This window comes from Odontesthes bonariensis, chromosome 5 (genome assembly GCF_027942865.1).
Source record: "Odontesthes bonariensis isolate fOdoBon6 chromosome 5, fOdoBon6.hap1, whole genome shotgun sequence".
Lineage (NCBI taxonomy): Eukaryota > Metazoa > Chordata > Actinopteri > Atheriniformes > Atherinopsidae > Odontesthes > Odontesthes bonariensis.
Window position 1 is genome coordinate 34,119,800 of NC_134510.1, and position 19,155 is coordinate 34,138,954.

General features: G+C 43.7%; 1 long non-coding RNA gene across 1 annotated transcript; it reads right to left on the reverse strand.

The window, feature by feature from the left end:
- Positions 1-12,146: 12,146 nt before the first annotated feature.
- Positions 12,147-19,155, reverse strand: LOC142380384 (uncharacterized). Its single transcript, XR_012769829.1, has 3 exons — positions 18,957-19,155; positions 18,608-18,675; positions 12,147-12,207 (listed from the first exon to the last, which is right to left on the reverse strand). It is a non-coding gene; the product is annotated as an uncharacterized LOC142380384 (long non-coding RNA).

A 19,155-nucleotide genomic window follows, 5' to 3' on the forward strand; every position in this document is an offset into this window, starting at 1 on the left:
TCGTTATGATAATATGTATGCGTTCAAGCTAGGTCCAGCATTCACCGTATGAAGTTTGGGACAGATTGGATAATGTATGTGGGAGTTATAAGCGACTTCATTTTTTGTGGCGAGTGATGGCGAGTCATCGAACTTTGAGGAGTTGCCACGCCCACGCCCTTTAAGTTTTGAAAAAGTTTCTCCATGAATTCCCCCCCCCATGTCTTAAGAGTAACCTGGCCAAGTTTGAAGTCTGTAGCATTAAATCTGTAGGACAAGTTCGATCTTAAGCAAGGCGTGGAATCGGCCAAAAATGGCACGAAAACGCACTTTCCATCCAAAATGGCCGCCTTCCTGTGTACGTGGGACCATGGCGGCAAGAGACTTTTTTGTGCGTCTGGGCATGGTGAATGAGTGTACCGAATTTCATTGTCCTACGCGAAACTAACCCCATTGCGGGCACCATTTTTAAGCATCGTAGGGGGCGCTACAGAGCCAATGAGCAACTCCCAAAGATATAATGTTTAGATTCTTTCATGTCGTCGACTAGCACGTGGCGCTCGCAAAATTTCCTGAGTTTTCGCATACCTTTTGCAAAGAATAAGAATAATAATAATAATAACTAGAAAGCTGCAAGCAGCTGTGAGCGGGACCGAGGTGTGCGTACGTTGGAATGTGCGTACGTTGGGGAATGCGCTGGACGCCGTAGTTGCGCAGCTCTGCCCACACGAAGGATACCCTCTGCGTACGTACGAGCACATAATAACCCCAATGCGGAGGGGTTGTTGAAAATTTCTAGGGGGCGACACTGAGCCATTTTGCTCCGCCCACACACGATACCCTTTAAATACGTACGAGGTCGACAGGGTGGACGTGTGTGCCAAGCTTCATGACTTTGCGATGATGATAAGGCTTTCAAATCAGAAACGCCATTACAAGATTTTCACCGCCTTGCTACGGCCACGCCCTTTGAGTTTTGAAAAAGTTTCTCCATGAATTTTTGCCCCCATGTCTTAAGAGTAACCTGGCCAAGTTTCAAGTCTGTAGCATTAAATCTGTAGGACGAGTTCGATCAAATGCGAGGTGTGGAAAAAAAGAGATGTTTCCAACCCCCAGCAGGTGGCGCTATAGGTGGATGTCGCTATGATAATATGTACACATTCAGGCTGGTTCCAGCATTCACCGAATGAAGTTTGGGACAGATTAAATAATGTAGGTGGGAGTTATAAGCGACTTCATTTTTTGTGGCGAGTGATGGCGAGTCATCGAACTTTGAGGCGTCGCCACGGCCACGCCCTTTGAGGTTTGAAAAAGTTTCTCCATGAATCTTTCCCCCCATGTCTTAAGAGTAACCTGGCCAAGTTTGAAGTCTGTAGCATGAAATCTGTAGGACAAGTTCGATCTTATGCAAGGCGTGGAATCGGCCAAAAATGGCACGAAAACGCACTTTCCATCCAAAATGGCCGCCTTCCTGTGTACGTGGCACCGTGATGGCATGAGACTTTTTGGTGCGTCTGGGCATGATGAATGAGTGTGCCGAATTTCGTCGTCCCACGCGAAACTAATCCTATTAAGGGGACCATTTTTATGCACCGTAGGGGGCGCTACAGAGCCAATGAGCGACTCCTAAAAATATAAAGTTTAGATTCTTTCATGTCGTCGACTGGCAGGTGGCGCTCGCAAAATTTCGTGAGTTTTCGCATACCTTTTGCAAAGAATCGGAAATAATAATAATAACTAGAAAGCTGCAAGCAGCTGTGAGCGGGACCGAGTGTGCGTACGTTGGGATGTGCGCACGTTGGGCATGCGCTGGACGCCGTAGTCGCGCAGCTCTGCCCACGCGCACGATTTCCATTGCGTACGTACGAGCACGCAATAACCCCAATGCATAGGGGTTTTTGAAAATTTCTAGGGGGCGCCACTGAGCCATTTTTTTCCGCCCACACACAATACCCTTCACATACGTACGAGGTCATCAGGGTGGACGTGTGTACCAAGTTTCATGACTTTACGATGATGATAAGGCTTTCATATTACAAACGCCATCACACGATTTTCACCTCTGGCCACGCCCACACCGTTCAGAGTTTGGAAAAGTTTCTCCATGGAGTTTTGCCCTCATGTCTTAAGAGTAACCTGGCCAAGTTTGAAGATTTTAGCATGAAATATGTAGGAGGAGTTTGATCAAATAAGAGGTGTGGAAAAAAAATGAAGTTTCCGACCACCATTAGGTGGCGCTGTAGGTGGATATCACTTTTTTGTATGTGCACGTTCAGGCTGTGTCCAGCATTCACCGTATGAAGTTTGGGACAGATTGGATAATGTATGTGGGAGTTAAAAGCGACTTAATTTTTTATGGCGCGTCATAAATTTGAGGTGTCGCCACGGCCACGCCCTTTAAGTTTTGAAAAAGTTGACCAATGAATTTTTCGGCCCATGTCTTAAGAGCAACCTGGCCAAGTTTGAAGGTTTTTGCATTAAATATGTAGGAGGAGTTCGATCAAATGCGAGGTGTGGAAAAAAAAAGACATTTCCAACCACCAGCAGGTGGCGCTATAGGTGGATGTCACTATTTTATATGTGAGCTTTCAGTCTGGGTCCAGCATTCACCGTATGAAGTTTGGGACAGATTGGATAATGTATGTGGGAGTTATAAGCGACTTCATTTTTCGTGGCGAGTGATGGCGAGTCATCAAACTTTGAAGCGTCGCCACGGCCACGCCCTTTGAGGTTTGAAAAAGTTGTCCTATGAATTTTTCCCCCCATGTCTTAAGAGTAACCTGGCCAAGTTTGAAGTCTGTAGCATGAAATCTGTAGGACAAGTTCGATCTTAAGCAAGGCGTGGAATTGGTCAAAAATGGCACGAAAACGCACTTTCCATCCAAAATGGCCGCCTTCCTGTGTACGTGGGACCATGGCGGCAAGAGACCTTTTTGTGCGTCTGGGCATGATGAATGAGTGTACCGAATTTCGTCATCCCACGCGAAACTAATCCTATTGCGGGGACAATTTTTAAGCATCGTAGGGGGCGCTACAGAGCCAATGAGCGACTCCCAAAAATATAAAGTTTAGATTCTTTCATGTCGTCGACCGGCACGTGGCGCTCGCAAAATTTCCTGAGTTTTCGCATACCTTTTGCAAAGAATAAGAAAGAAAGAATAATAATAATAACTAGAAAGCTGCAAGCAGCTGTGAGCGGGACCGAGTGTGCGTACGTTGGGATGTGCGCACGTTGGGCATGCGCTGGACGCCGTAGTCGCGCAGCTCTGCCCACACGCACGATTCCCATTGCGTACATACGAGCACACAATAACCCCAATGCATAGGGGTTTTTGAAAATTTCTAGGGGGCGCCACTGAGCCATTTTACTCCGCCCACACACAATACCCTTTACGTACGTACGAGGTCGTCAGGGTGGACGTGTGTACCAAGTTTCATGACTTTGCGATGATGATAAGGCTTTCATATTACAAACGGCATCACGCGATTTTCACCTCTGGCCACGCCCACACCGTTCAGAGTTTGGAAAAGTTTCTCCATGAAGTTTTGCCCCCATGTCTTAAAAGTAACCTGGCCAAGTTTGAAGATTTTAGCATGAAATATGTAGGAGGAGTTTGATCAAATAAGAGGTGTGGAAAAAAATGAAGTTTCCAACCACCATTAGTTGGTGCTGTAGGTGGATATCACTTTTTTATATGTGCATGTTCAGGCTGGGTCCAGCATTCACCGTATGAAGTTTGGGACAGATTGGATAATGTAGGTGGAAGTTATAAGCGACTTAATTTTTTATGGCGAGTCATAAATTTGAGGCGTCGCCACGGCCACGCCCTTTAAGTTTTGAAAAAGTTGGCCAATGATTTTTTCGGCCCATGTCTTAAGAGCAACCTGGCCAAGTTCCAAGGTTTTTGCATTAAATATGTAGGAGGAGTTCGATCAAATGCGATGTGTGGAAAAAAAAAGACATTTCCATCCACCAGCAGGTGGCGCTATAGGTGTTTATCACTATGATAATATGTACGCGTTCAGGCTGGGTCCAGCAATAACCATATGAAGTTTGGGACAGATTGGATAATGTATGTGGAAGTTATAAGCGACTTAATTTTTAATGGCGAGTCATAAATTTGAGGCGTCGCCACGGCCACGCCCTTTGAGGTTTGAAAAAGTTTCTCCATGAATTTTTTCCCCCATGTCTTAAGAGTAACCTGGCCAAGTTTGAAATCTGTAGCATCAAATCTGTAGGACAAGTTCGATCAAATGCGAGGTGTAGGAAAAAAAAGAAGTTTCCGACTACCAGCAGGTGGCGCTGTAGGTGGATGTCGTTATGATAATATGTACGCGTTCAAGCTGGGTCCAGCATTCACCGTATGAAGTTTGGGACAGATTGGATAATGTATGTGGAAGTTATAAGCGACTTTAATTTTTGTGGCGAGTGATGGCGAGTCATCGAACTTTGAGGCGTCGCCACGGCCACGCCCTTTAAGTTTTGAAAAAGTTTCCCCATGAATCTCTCCCCCCATGTCTTAAGAGTAACCTGGCCAAGTTTCAAGTCTGTAGCATGAAATCTGTGGGACAAGTTCGATCTCATGCAAGGCGTGGAATCGGTCAAAAATGGCACGAAAACGCACTTTCCATCCAAAATGGCCGCCTTCCTGTGTACGTGGGACCATGGCGGCGATAGACTTTTTTGTGCGTCTGGGCAAGATGAATAAGTGTACCGAATTTCGTTGTCCTACGCAAAACTAATCCTATTAAGGGGACCATTTTTAAGCATTGTAGGGGGCGCTACAGAGTCAATGAGCGACTCCCAAAAATATAAAGTTTAGATTCTTTCATGTCGTCGACTAGCAGGTGGCGCTCGCAAAATTTCCTGAGTTTTCGCATACCTTTTGCAAAGAATAAGAAAGAAAGAAAGAATAATAACTAGAAAGCTGCAAGCAGCTGTGAGCGGGACCGAGGTGTGCGTATGTCGGGATATGCGTACGTTGGGGCACGCGTTGGACGCTGGAGCCGCAGCTCTGCCCACACACACGATACCCTCTGCGTACGTACGAGCACATAATAACCCCAATGAGGAGGGGTTTTTGAAAAATTCTAGGGGGCGCCACTGAGCCATTTATCTCCGCCCACACTCGATACCCTTTACATATGTACGAGGTTGAGAGGGTGGACGTGTGTGTCAAGTTTCATGACTTTGCGACGATGATAAGGTTTTCAAATCACAAACGCCATCACGCGATTTTCACCGCATGGCCACACCCAAACTGTTCAGAGTTTTGAAAAGTTTTTCAATATATTTTTCCCCCCATGTCTTAAGAGTAACCTGGCCAAGTTTGAAGGTTGTAGCATTAAATCTGTAGGAGAAGTTTGATAAAATGCGAGGTGTGGGGAAAAAAAGACGTTTCCAAAAAGCAGCAGGTGGCGCTATAGGTGGATGTCACTATTTTATATGTACGCGTTCAGGCTGGGTCCAGCATTCACCGTATGACGTTTGGGACAGATTGGATAATGTGTGTGGAAGTTATAAGCAACTTAATTCTTCATGACGAGTCATAACTTTGAGGCGTCGCCACGGCCACGCCCTTTGAGGTTTGAAAAAGTTTCTCCATGATTGTTTCCCCCCATGTCTTAAGAGTAAGCTGGCCAAGTTTGAAGTCTATAGCATTAAATCTGTAGGACGAGTTCGATCAAATGCGAGGTGTGGGGAAAAAATGACGTTTCCAACCACCAGCAGGTGGCGCTATAGGTGGATGTCACTATGATAATATGTGTGCTTTCAGGCTGTGTCCAGCAATCACCGTATGGAGTCTGGGACAGATTGGATAATGTATGTCGGAGTTATAAGCGACTTAATTTTTTGAGGCCAGTGATGGCGAGTCATCAAACTTTGAAGCGTCGCCACGGCCACGCCCTTTATGTTTTGAAAAAGTTTCCCCATGAATTTTTCCCCTCATGTCTTAAGAGTAACCTGGCCAAGTTTGAAGTCTGTAGCATGAAATCTGTAGGACAAGTTCGATCTTATGCCAGGCGTGGAATCGGTCAAAAATGGCACGAAAACGCACTTTCCATCCAAAATGGCCGACTTCCTGTGGACGTGGGACCATGGCGGTATGAGACTTTTTTGTGCGTCTGGGCATGATGAATGAGTGTACCGAATTTTGTCGTCCCACGCAAAACTAACCCCAATGTGTGGACCATTTTTAAGTACCCTAGGGGGCGCCACTGAGCCACTTTGCTCCGCCCACACACGATACCCTTCACATACGTACGAGGTGTTCAGGATGGACGTGTGTGCCAAGTTTCATGACGTTGTGATGATGATAAGGCTTTCAAATCACAAACACCATCACACGATTTTCACCGCCTGACCACGCCCGAATTGTTCAGAGTTTGGAAAAGTTTCTCCGTGAATTTTTGCCCCCATGTCTTAAGAGTAACCTGGCTAAGTTTGAAGCTTGTAGCATAAAATCTGTAGGAGGAGTTTTATAAAATGTGAGGTGTGGCAAAAAATGACATTTCCGACCACCAGCAGGTGGCGCTATAGGAGGATGTCACTATGATAATATGTACACATTCAGGCTTGGTCCAGCATTCACCGTATGAAGTTTGGGACAGATTGGATAATGAGTGTGGAAGTTATAAGCGACTTAATTCTTCATGGCGAGTCATAACTTTGAGGCGTCGCCACGGCCACGCCCTTTGAGGTTTGAAAAAGTTTCTCCATGACTCTTTTCCCCCTTGTCTTAAGAGTAATCTGGCCAAGTTTGAAGCTTGTAGCATTAAATCTGTAGGACGAGTTCGATCAAATGCGAGATGTGGAAAAAAAGAGATGTTTCCAACCCCCAGCAGGTGGCGCTATAGGTGGATGTCGTTATGATAATATGTACACGTTCAGGCTGGGTCCAGCATTCACCGTATGAAGTTTGGGACAGATTGGATAATGTATGTGGGAGTTATAAGCGACTTCATTTTTTGTGGCGAGTGATGGCGAGTCATCGAACTTTGAGGAGTTGCCACGCCCACGCCCTTTAAGTTTTGAAAAAGTTTCTCCATGAATTCCCCCCCCCATGTCTTAAGAGTAACCTGGCCAAGTTTGAAGTCTGTAGCATTAAATCTGTAGGACAAGTTCGATCTTAAGCAAGGCGTGGAATCGGCCAAAAATGGCACGAAAACGCACTTTCCATCCAAAATGGCCTTCTTCCTGTGTACGTGGGACCATGGCGGCAAGAGACTTTTTTGTGCGTCTGGGCATGGTGAATGAGTGTACCGAATTTCATTGTCCTACGCGAAACTAACCCCATTGCGGGCACCATTTTTAAGCATCGTAGGGGGCGCTACAGAGCCAATGAGCAACTCCCAAAGATATAATGTTTAGATTCTTTCATGTCGTCGACTAGCACGTGGCGCTCGCAAAATTTCCTGAGTTTTCGCATACCTTTTGCAAAGAATAAGAAAGAAAGAATAATAATAAACCTTACAGATACAATAGGGTCCTTGCAGTTTCACTGCTCGGTCCCTAACTAGAAAGCTGCAAGCAGCTGTGAGCGGGACCGAGTGTGCGTACGTTGGGATGTGCGCACGTTGGGCATGCGCTGGACGCCGTAGTCGCGCAGCTCTACCCACACGCACGATTCCCATTGCGTACGTACGAGCACACAATAACCCCAATGCATAGGGGTTTTTGAAAATTTCTAGGGGGCGCCACTGAGCCATTTTACTCCGCCCACACACAATACCCTTTACATACGTACGAGGTCGTCAGGGTGGACGTGAGTACCAAGTTTCATGACTTTGCGATGATGATAAGGCTTTCATATTGCAAACGCCATCACACGATTTTCACCTCTGGCCACTCCCACACCGTTCAGAGTTTGGAAAAGTTTCTCCATGAAGTTTTGCCCTCATGTCTTAAGAGTAACCTGGCCAAGTTTGAAGCTTGTAGCATGAAATCTGTAGGACAAGTTCGATCTTAAGCAAGGCGTGGAATCGGTCAAAAATGGCACGAAAACGCACTTTCCATCCAAAATGGCCGACTTCCTGTGGACGTGGGACCATGGTGGCATGAGACTTTTTTGTGCGTCTTGGCATGATGAATGAGTGTACCGAATTTCGTCGTCCCACGCAAAACTAATCCTATTGCGGGGACAATTTTTAACCATCGTAGGGGGCGCTACAGAGCCAATGAGCGACTCCCAAAAATATAAAGTTTAGATTCTTTCATGTCGTCGACCGGCACGTGGCGCTCGCAAAATTTCCTGAGTTTTCGCATACCTTTTGCAAAGAATAAGAAAGAAAGAAAGAAAGAAAGAATAACTAGAAAGCTGCAAGCAGCTGTGAGCGGGACCGAGGTGTGCGTACGTTGGGATGTGCGTACGTTGGGCATGCGCTGGACGCTGGAGCCGCAGCTCTGCCCACACGCACGATACCCTCTGCGTACGTACGAGCACATCATAACCCCAATGCGGAGGGGTTTTTGAAAATTTCTAGGGGGCGCCACTGAGCCATTTGGCTCCGCCCACACACAATACCCTTTACATACGTACGAGGTCATCAGGGTGGACGTGTGTGCCAAGTTTCATTAAGTTGCGATGATGATAAGGCTTTCAAATCACAAACGCCATCACACGATTTTCACCGCCTGAACACGCCCACACCGTTCAGAGTTTGGAAAAGTTTCTCAAGATTTTTCTTCCCCCCTAGCTAAGGAGTAATCTGGCCAAGTTTGGAGCATTTAGCATAAAATCTGTAGGAGGAGTTTGATCAAATGCGAGGTGTGGGAAAAAAAGACATTTCCAACCACCATTAGGTGGCACTCTAGGTGGATATCACTTTTTTGTATGTGCACGTTCAGGCTGGGTCCAGCAGTCACCGTATGAAGTTTGGGTCAGATTGGATAATGTATGTGGGAGTTATAAGCGACTTAATTTTTTATGACGCGTCATAAATTTGAGGCGTCGCCACGGCCACGCCCTTTAAGTTTTGAAAAAGTTGGCCAATGAATTTTTCGGCGCATGTCTTAAGAGCAACCTGGCCAAGTTTGAAGTGTTTTTGTATTAAATATGTAGGAGGAGTTCGATCAAATGCGAGGTGTGGAAAAAAAAAGACATTTCCAACCACCAGCAGGTGGCGCTATAGGTGGATGTCACTATTTTATATGTGAGCTTTCAGTCTGGGTCCAGCATTCACCGTATGAAGTTTGGGACAGATTGGATAATATATGTGGAAGTTATAAGCGACTTCATTTTTCGTGGCGAGTGATGGCGAGTCATCAAAATTTGAGGCGTCGCCACGGCCACGCCCTTTAAGTTTTGAAAAAGTTGGCCAATGAATATTTCCCTCCATGTCTTAAGAGTAACCTGGCCAAGTTTGAAGTCTGTAGCATTAAATCTGTAGGACAAGTTCGATCTTAAGCAAGGCGTGGAATCGGTCAAAAATGGCACGAAAACGCACTTTCCATCCAAAATGGCCGCCTTCCTGTGTACGTGGGACCATGGCGGCCTGAGACTTTTTTGTGCGTCTGGGCATGATTAATGAGTGTACCGAATTTCGTCGTCCCACGCGAAACTAATCCTATTGCGGGGACCATTTTTAAGCATCATAGGGGGCGCTACAGAGTCAATGAGCGACTCCCAAAAACATAAAGTTTAGATTCTTTCATGTCGTCGACTGGCAGGTGGCGCTCGCAAAATTTCCTGAGTTTTCGCATACCTTTTGCAAAGAATAAGAAAGAAAGAATAATAATAACTAGAAAGCTGCAAGCAGCTGTAAGCGGGACCGAGGTGTGCGTACGTTGGAATGTGCGTACGTTGGGGCTGGAGCTGGACGCTGTAGTCGCGCAGCTGTGCCCTAACACACGATACCCTCTGCGTATGTACAAACACATAATGACCCCAATGCGGAGGGGTTTTTGAAAATTTCTAGGTGGCGCCACTGAGCCATTTTGCTCCACCCACACACGATACCCTTTACATACGTACGAGGTCATCAGGGTGGACGTGTGTGCCAAGTTTCATGACTTTGCGATGATGATAAGGCTTTCAAATCATAAACGCCATCACACGATTTTCACCGCCTGGCCACGCCCACACCGTTCAGAGTTTGGAAAAGTTTCTCCATGAATTTTCGCCCCCATGTCTTAAGAGTAACCTGGCCAAGTTTGAAGCTTGTAGCATTAAATCTGTAGGAGGAGTTTGAGGTGTGGAAAAAAAAGACGTTTCCAACCACCAGCAGGTGGCGCTATAGGTGTTTATCACTATGATAATATGTACGCGTTCAGGCTGGGTCCAGCAATAACCGTATGAAGTTTGGGACAGATTGGATAATGTATGTGGAAGTTATAAGCAACTTAATTTTTAATGGCGAGTCATAAATTTGAGGCGTCGCCACGGCCACGCCCTTTGAGGTTTGAAAAAGTTTCTCCATGAATTTTCGCCCCCATGTCTTAAGAGTAACCTGGCCAAGTTTGAAGCTTGTAGCATTAAATCTGTAGGAGGAGTTTGAGGTGTGGAAAAAAAAGACGTTTCCAACCACCAGCAGGTGGCGCTATAGGTGGATGTCACTATGATAATATGTACGCGTTCAGGCTGGGTCCAGCATTCACCGTATGAAGTTTGGGACAGATTGGATAATGTATGTGGGAGTTATAAGCGACTTAATTTTTTGAGGCGAGTGATGGCGAGTCATCAAACTTTGAAGCGTCGTCACGGCCACGCCCTTTAAGTTTTGAAAGAGTTTCCCCATGAATTTTTCCCCCCATGTCTTAAGAGTAATCTTGCCAAGTTTGAAGTCTGTAGCATTAAATCTGTAGGACAAGTTCGATCTTATGCAAGGCGTGGAATCGGTCAAAAATGGCACGAAAACGCACTTTCCATCCAAAATGGCCGCCTTCCTGTGTACGTGGGACCATGGCGGCATGAGACTTTTTTGTGCGTCTGGGCATGGTGAATGAGTGTACCGAATTTCATTGTCCTACGCGAAACTAACCCCATTGCGGGCACCATTTTTAAGCATCGTAGGGGGCGCTACAGAGCCAATGAGCAACTCCCAAAGATATAATGTTTAGATTCTTTCATGTCGTCGACTGGCAGGTGGCGCTCGCAAAATTTCCTGAGTTTTCGCATACCTTTTGCAAAGAATAAGAATAATAATAATAATAATAAACCTTACAGATACAATAGGGTCCTTGCAGTTTCACTGCTCGGTCCCTAATAATAAACCTTACAGATACAATAGGGTCCTTGCAGTTTCACTGCTCGGTCCCTAATAAACCTTACAGATACAATAGGGTCCTTGCAGTTTCACTGCTCGGTCCCTAATTAAAGTTATATTCCTTCTACTTTGCTCAATAGGACAAATATCTATGTTATTATATATGTATAGACAGATAGATAGATTAGAATAGAATAAAAAAGACTTTATTCATCCCCCGTGGGGGAAATTTAAAATTCAAATATATATATAAAACCTCTGAATTAAAAAGCATAGCTTAAATTCTTACCAGTTTGGGCTTGATAACCGTAGACCTCCACTTCACAGAGTGATAGAATTTTGTTTGAACCAGGTATGGCCACAGTCACATAACGTCCCTCCACCACATCAGATAAAGTTATAGTGTGTGTTCCCCCATCAGGAATTCCTGCAACTGTAGCAACCCTAGAAGAGAAGAAGCATCTCATCAGTAACGTTTATGATCTGCTTGGAGGATTCTCAGTGGCAGGGTTGTGTCAGGTTAAGGGACGTAATTGTTGTGACTGGATTTAAAGGTCAGATTCTTAAAACCTGTTGTGACATATTGGACAGTATTTCTATAAACTGAAATAATTCACAAAGGGAGAGGTCAAAGGGGGGAAATGTGATGATTAGCACTGCAGAAAAATATAAAACTAAAGGTGCTCCAGTCAGTCACTGTCACAATGTAACTGTTAATGTTCACTCACCGTCGGTTGTCTGAACCATTGTAATCTTTAGAGCTGCCAATGTAAATCTCTGCCCCAGCAATCCTGTCTCCGCAACAATCTCCTCTGTTGGTTATTTTGATGGCAGTGATTACATAGGACTCCAGCAGGTCCACTCTCCACCAGGGACTGGTTTGCTCAAGGGTGTGAGTGCATGATCCGTGGTGATAGTGAGAATCCTGGTTTCCATCGATAGCATTGTAGGCAGCCGCGAATACACCCGCATCTCCCGTGTAGCGTTGAGACTGAGTGGCTTTACCACGCAAAGCCAAATTTGCTGGAAAAAAAGCATGTTTTATTATTTTTTTTATTTAATTTTGCTGTTTTTTCATAGGATACAGTTTGTCCTTTTTCCTTATTTTGGTGTTACAACCTGTAATTCAGTGTGAAACATTAGCAAAAACAATCAAAACTGTTAAAGTGAAATGGGGGTGAGGGGTGGAAGTATTTTAAAATACTTAAAATAACAAAAAGTGATGCATGCACATGTGTTCACCCCATTTGCCATGAAGTCCCTAAATAAATAAATGAAAATAAGTACGGTAAGTAAAATAAGGTCCATATCCAAGGTCCGAGTGTCATGAACTGAGAGTACAATAGGCCTGTTCTGAAATAAGTCTGGAACACCACGAATTAAGGCATCCCACCTAGCAAGTGACACCATGAAGACCAAGGAGCTCTTTTACAAATACAAGTACAAATTAGGGTTGGGTCAGAGGAAATATATCAGAAACTCTGAAAATATCAAATTAGATCAGTCATCCAAAAATGGAAAGAATATGGCACCAACAAGTATACCAAGAGAGGGCCATCCACCGAAACTCCCAGACTGGGTAAGGAGGGCATTAGACAGACTGCAAAGAGACCAAAGCTTTCGGCTCATTTCAGTCACCAGCTGAGTCTGTGACAGCAGCAGAAGTTTCTCTGTGAGGGAGCAAGCAGTCGTAATGAGAGCAGAGTGAAGAGAGAGCAGAGCATTCCAGTGTCTGGCATCGCAAATTAAGCTCTGAGAGGACAGAGGAAATGCAACCTCGTCTGTTACCTCACTCCAGTCACTGTGATCTATCTAAAACAACATTGATCAACACATTCAGAGTACTCCAGAATTGAGTATTTACCACCAGCAAATTTGTTTGGAGGAAGAGCTGCTGCGGCTTGCAGTCCTTGGGACCCTGTTACTTTGAGGACATGGCTGCCCTGGCGCCTACAGATGACAACTTGGTGCATACATACACCAACAAGGATATTACTAACCTTAAGGAAGACATCCGGAAACTTTCCGATGAACTGAAATCCAAGAATGAAATGTTGAACTCACTTCTGGACCTGGCCCACCAGCAGTCCATGCATATTGCCTCACTGAAAACAGCTCTGCAGGACACAGTTCTTTGGGATCCTGACACCTCACCCCGGCCTTCCTCGAGCTCAACACCAAGGCACACACTTTGGTCTGAAGTGGTCTGCCGCAAGAAGAAAGCGTCGAATCGTGATGACCTAGTCCTCTCCAACCGCTTCGAGGCTCTGTCGACGCTCAGGTCGGACGGGGCCCTGGTCGCTCCACCACCCAGCTATGGCCCTGTAGCTGCCGGGACTGAGGGTTTGGCGCCGAGCAGTGCCCGGCCGGTTGCTACCCGTGCTCGTGCTAACAGACAGGCTCGACGCTCACTGTCATCCTCAGGAAAACGTCGGCAGCTCCTCAGGGATGCGGTTAGTGGACACACCGAAACTCATCACCGTTTGGACCGGGAGCATGGTCTCGTGGGGGCTCGGACCATGGGATGTACGCCTGCGGTCGCTGCTGCTGTCGTCTCCCCACCCGCGGCCGCTGTTGCTGGAACCTCCGCCTCATCTCCTGTCGCTGCTGGACCGACGACCCGGAGTGCTTCGCCGGCTGGGTCTGGCTCCCACGGACGTGGCCCAGTTGCAATCATCGTGGGAACATCCATGGTCAGGCATGTTCAGGTAACCAGGTGCCGCACATTCTGTTACCCAGGTGCGTTGGTCAATGACATCACCAACTCCACCCACGAGCTTTCACAGAACAAATCATCCGTTTCCACAATAGTAGTTCACACAGGCATAAACGATCTCAAGCTGCAGCAATCAGAGACCCTTAAGCAAGACTTTATCACCCTCATCCACAGCATTGAACAGTTAAAGAAACAATGCATCATCTCCGGCCCACTTCCCTCACCTCGGTTTGGGGACATCAAATTCAGCCGCCTGCAACAACTTCACATCTGGCTCAAAGGATACTGCAACTCCAACAATATTCCATATGTGGACAATTTTACAACCTTTTACAATAGACCATACCTTTTCAAACACGACGGCTTACATCCAAATCATACAGGATCTCATCATTTATCCATGAACATTAAACTGACTCTTCAATCAGATAAATCATTTTCAGATTGACGGTACAACAGCCACAACTCAGTCAAACTCCAATGTTCTCCAGCCAAACCCTCATCTACAGTACACCATATACCAGTTCACATCACCAGCAGATGTTACAAACACCTCCAGTCACATCCATACACTAGTTCCAGATGTCTCCGCCCCATACACCAAGTACCTCTGAGAAAAACAACCCCACAACAGAAGTTTTCCTCAACTCTTAACATGGCTATTTTAAATGTTCGATCTCTTTTAAATAAATCTTTTATCATAAATGATCTGATTTTAGACCATAATATCGACTGTCTCTTTTTAACTGAAACCTGGCTTGGCGCTGACGCACCAGTTACTCTCACCGAGGCTTCCCCACCAAATTTTAATTTTTTATTTTCTATCAGGGGGGGCAAAAAAGGCGGTGGAACTGCATCTATTGCTCGAAGCTCAGTTTTAACAAAGACAGTTCTTTTAAATAATTATTCTTCTTTTGAGCATCATTCCTTTGTTTTCAGCAACCCACCTGTCTTATGTGTCACAGTCTACAGACCACCTAAGCCTACTTCCTGTTTTATTCAAGAGTTTTCTGACTTTTTAACATTTATACACTCAAAATACAGCAAAATTTTAATAACTGGTGATTTTAACTTGCATATTGACAACAGCTGTGATTTTTATGCAAATGAGTTTTTAAACCTATTGAACAGCATGGATTTTAAACAACGCGTCACACAGCCTACTCACAACAGAGGACACACCCTAGATTTGGTCATAACCTATGGCCTGTCCACTGGTGTGTCCTCTGTTGTTGACCTGGCTGTGTCAGACCACTACTGTGTGTTTTTTAATGTCACCAGTTTTATCCAACAGGAGGCCCCGGTGAGAACCGTGAGGAAGCGGTATATTACTTCTGAAGTGGCTGCAGATTTTATTGACATTTTACATCATACCCCTGCACAGTTTTTACCTGCATCATGTGATTTTATTGTTGATTATTTTAACAGCAAACTGAAGTCAGCCATTGATGCTGCAGCTCCACTTAAAACAAAATCCGTAAAAGTTAAAACCATACCACCGTGGAGAAATGAGAGAATCAAACAAATGAAAAGGAACTGCAGGAGAGCAGAAAGAAAATGGAGGAAAACAAAATTAACCATTCACTTACAGATTTTTCAGGAACAACAAAAAAATTACAATAGTGCAGTAAAACAGGCAAGAACCCTCCATTTTTCAAATCTTATTACACAGAACAAAAATAATCCTAAATTCCTTTTCAAAACATTCGATCTTTTAATAAACACAGATTTTAACAAGTCCTCCATCCCAGCATCAGACGCCGCATGTGAGGACTTTGCAGACCACTTCAGAAGTAAGATCAATGCTATTAGATCCAGCCTTTTATCTCAACAAAATGTTGATTTTAACATTTCTGAAGCATTGTTTTTACCCGAGGAAACACTGGATAGTTTTATCCTGGTTGATGCCAAGATGCTTGGTCGAGTTTTCTCCCAACTAAACCCAACAACCTGCCTTTTAGATCCCATTCCCACATCTCTTTTAAAGACATTTTATGGTTTCTTCGAGTGTGAGCTTTTAAATATTGTAAATTGCTCTCTTCAGACGGGTGTTTTCCCATCTGCCTGTAAAACTGCAGTGGTGAGGCCCCTTCTGAAGAAGAGCAATTTAGATCACAAGATTCTTGATAATTACCGACCTGTATCCAACTTACCGTTTTTAAGTAAAATTATAGAAAAAGTTGTTTTTATCCAATTAAATGAGTTTTTAAACAAACACAATATTTTTGAGAAACATCAGTCTGGTTTTAGGAAGAACCACAGTACAGAGACAGCCCTTTTAAAGATTGTAAATGATCTCAGGTGTAACATGGACTCACAGAAGCTTTCAGTCCTGGTGCTGCTGGATCTTAGTGCAGCTTTTGATACAGTAGATCACCACATTTTATTAAACAGACTTAGAAGCCTGGTGGGTGTCTCTGGCACTGTTCTTAAATGGTTTTATTCCTATCTCACGGATCGACAGTTTTTTATAAGTATGGATACATGCTCCTCAAGAATCCATAAAATCAAGTGTGGGGTTCCCCAAGGATCAATTTTAGGCCCATTGCTTTTTAATCTGTACATGTTGCCACTTGGGGATGTCGTCAGGAGACATGGCATTAGTTTTCACAGCTATGCTGATGATACACAGCTTTACATTGCCATGTCTCCTGATGACCTAGAACCAGTTAACGTTCTTTTAAACTGTATTTTAGATATAAAGTCATGAATGGCAGAGAATTTCTTACAGCTCAACCAGGGCAAGACTGAAGTTTTAATTATTGGTCCTGAAGACAAGAGAGAGATAATTTTACCCAAACTACAAAATTTTAAATCTTCTCAACATGTAAAAAATTCTTTAAATCTTAAAAATATTGCCAGAGTCCGCCCATTTCTCTCTTTTGCCAGCACTGAGGTGCTGATGCATGCTTTTATTTCTAGTAGAATAGATTATTGTAATGCCCTGCTCTCTGGTCTTCCCAAAAAAAGTATTCATTACCTACAATTAATACAGAATTCAGCTGCACGTGTGCTGACCAAGACCAGAGGGCGGGAACACATTACACCAGTTTTAAAATCGCTGCATTGGCTCCCCGTGCATTTCAGGATTGATTTTAAGGTTCTTTTAGTTGTTTATAAATGTCTTAATGGTCTTGGTCCTTCTTATCTATCTGATCTGCTTTTAAATTATGAGCCCTCGCGGACCCTGAGGTCCTCTGGTACCGGCCTTTTAGTTGTTCCTAAGGTTCGAACAAAAACTTATGGTGAGACGTCGTCCCACTATTATTGACCTCATTTGTGGAACAGCCTGCCAGAGAACCTCAGGGCTGCAGAGACTGTTGATGTTTTTAAAAAGAGGCTCAAGACCTACCTTTTTAGTTTAGCTTACAGCTGAATTTTATTTCATTTATTTATTATTTTTTATATATATATATATATATATATATATAATTTTTTGTTTGTTTGTTTTGTTTTAGTTTACTTTTATCTATTCATCCATTATTTAAAATATATTTTTATTTATTATTTATTATTATTATTATTTTATTATATATATATATTTTAAATTATTTTATTATATACTTATTATATACTTATTTATCCAGTGTTTTTCCTCATGGGGATCTTCCACACCGGGGACTATGCCCACTCGGTCTGTGGGGTCATTACTGTGGGGACCGCCCTGGTTCGGGGTGGCTGGGGGATCCTGCACTGCAGCCCTGGCTGTGGTGTGGATGCCGGCCTGCCCTGATCCGGGCGGTTCCCCGTGGTGGTGGCCTCTGTGGTCATTGGTTGGCTGGCTCCCGGTGTGGACAGATCCCCAAGATACCGTTTCCTCGCTTCAGCGTCAAGCCAGATTTTAATGTTGCTTTTAATGTTGATTTTAATGTTGATTGTTGTTGATTGTTGTTGATGTTGCTCATGTTGGGGGTGGTGGGGGGGTAGTATATGTGCAGTGTGGTTGTCGGTGTGATGTTGTGTGTGAGTTTATGAATTGAATTGATTTTATTACTGATTTTATTATGTAAAGCACTTTGTGCTGCTTTTTTTTTTAGTATGAAAGGTGCTATATAAATAAAGTTTGATTTGATTTGATTTGAAAGGTATCAAGGAAGGAGCTGGAAAGCTCCACAGAGGAGACTGGTGTATCTGTTCAGAATCGAAGGAATTATGGTGCCAAAAACAGGTAAATTCTTCTTGTTTCAGTCTTCCAGAGAGATAAGATTGGCACTAATGCTCACTTTCCAGGAGGACAACGAACCTAAACACACTACAAATACAGTACTCGAGTGGATTAGGATGAAACTTTAAAAAGCCCAGATCTCTGTTTGACTGAGAATCTGTGGCATGAAAAAAAGATTTCTGTACGACAGATGAACTTCAACAACTTGAAGGAGCTGGAGCAGTTTTGTTTTGAAGAACGGGCAAAAATTCCAGTGGCTTGAACTGCCACGGTCATAGAGACAAACCCAAAGAGTCTTGCATAAAACAATTAGAAAAAAACAAAGAATCTGGTTCATCTTTATGAATTAGGCTTAAGAGACATGAATGGTTTTAAAAGGAAATATTATCACTATTTTATAGCATTCCTCGTGTTATTCATTATATTAAATTACATCTGTTATTAGTAAAATTATCAGTGTTCAATGTGTTTTCAAAGATTGATGCTACTGTCATAGTGTTATTGTATAGTTAACACATAAACACAAGTATTTTCATACTTACGGTAATCGTACGCTGAGTACATTGGCAAGAAGAGGACCAAATAAAACATCATCGCGTGCTCCATAATTCTGGTTAAAACAGACAAACAGAAACTAAATTAAGAATAAACTAAATTAAGAATAAACATCAAGCTTTCCTTTAAAACAGAGAAAATAATGCTAATTCTTTCCTGCTCTGAGCATACATTTGGTTGACATAGTTATTTTTGAGCTGCTGATAGTTTTTCCTCTGAAAATGGAGCGCTTTTTAGGAGTAAAGATAAATTAATGTCAAAATCGGTCAAGAATTCCTTTACTCAAAGATATACTGATCAAATAATTCTGACAAATGTGTCAAATGAAATGCTTACCCTGATTTCTTGGTGGACAGATGTTGGGTCAATGGGGTTGAAGGATTCAACAGAAAGCTTCTGGAAAGATGATCACCGATTCTTTAAATATTGTGGAATTTCTCATGTCTTCATGTTTCTATCCAATCACATCACAGTGTATAGTCTACTCCTCCTGTGTCAAGTATTTTTAAACAGTCATCAGGATATACAGTCAAAT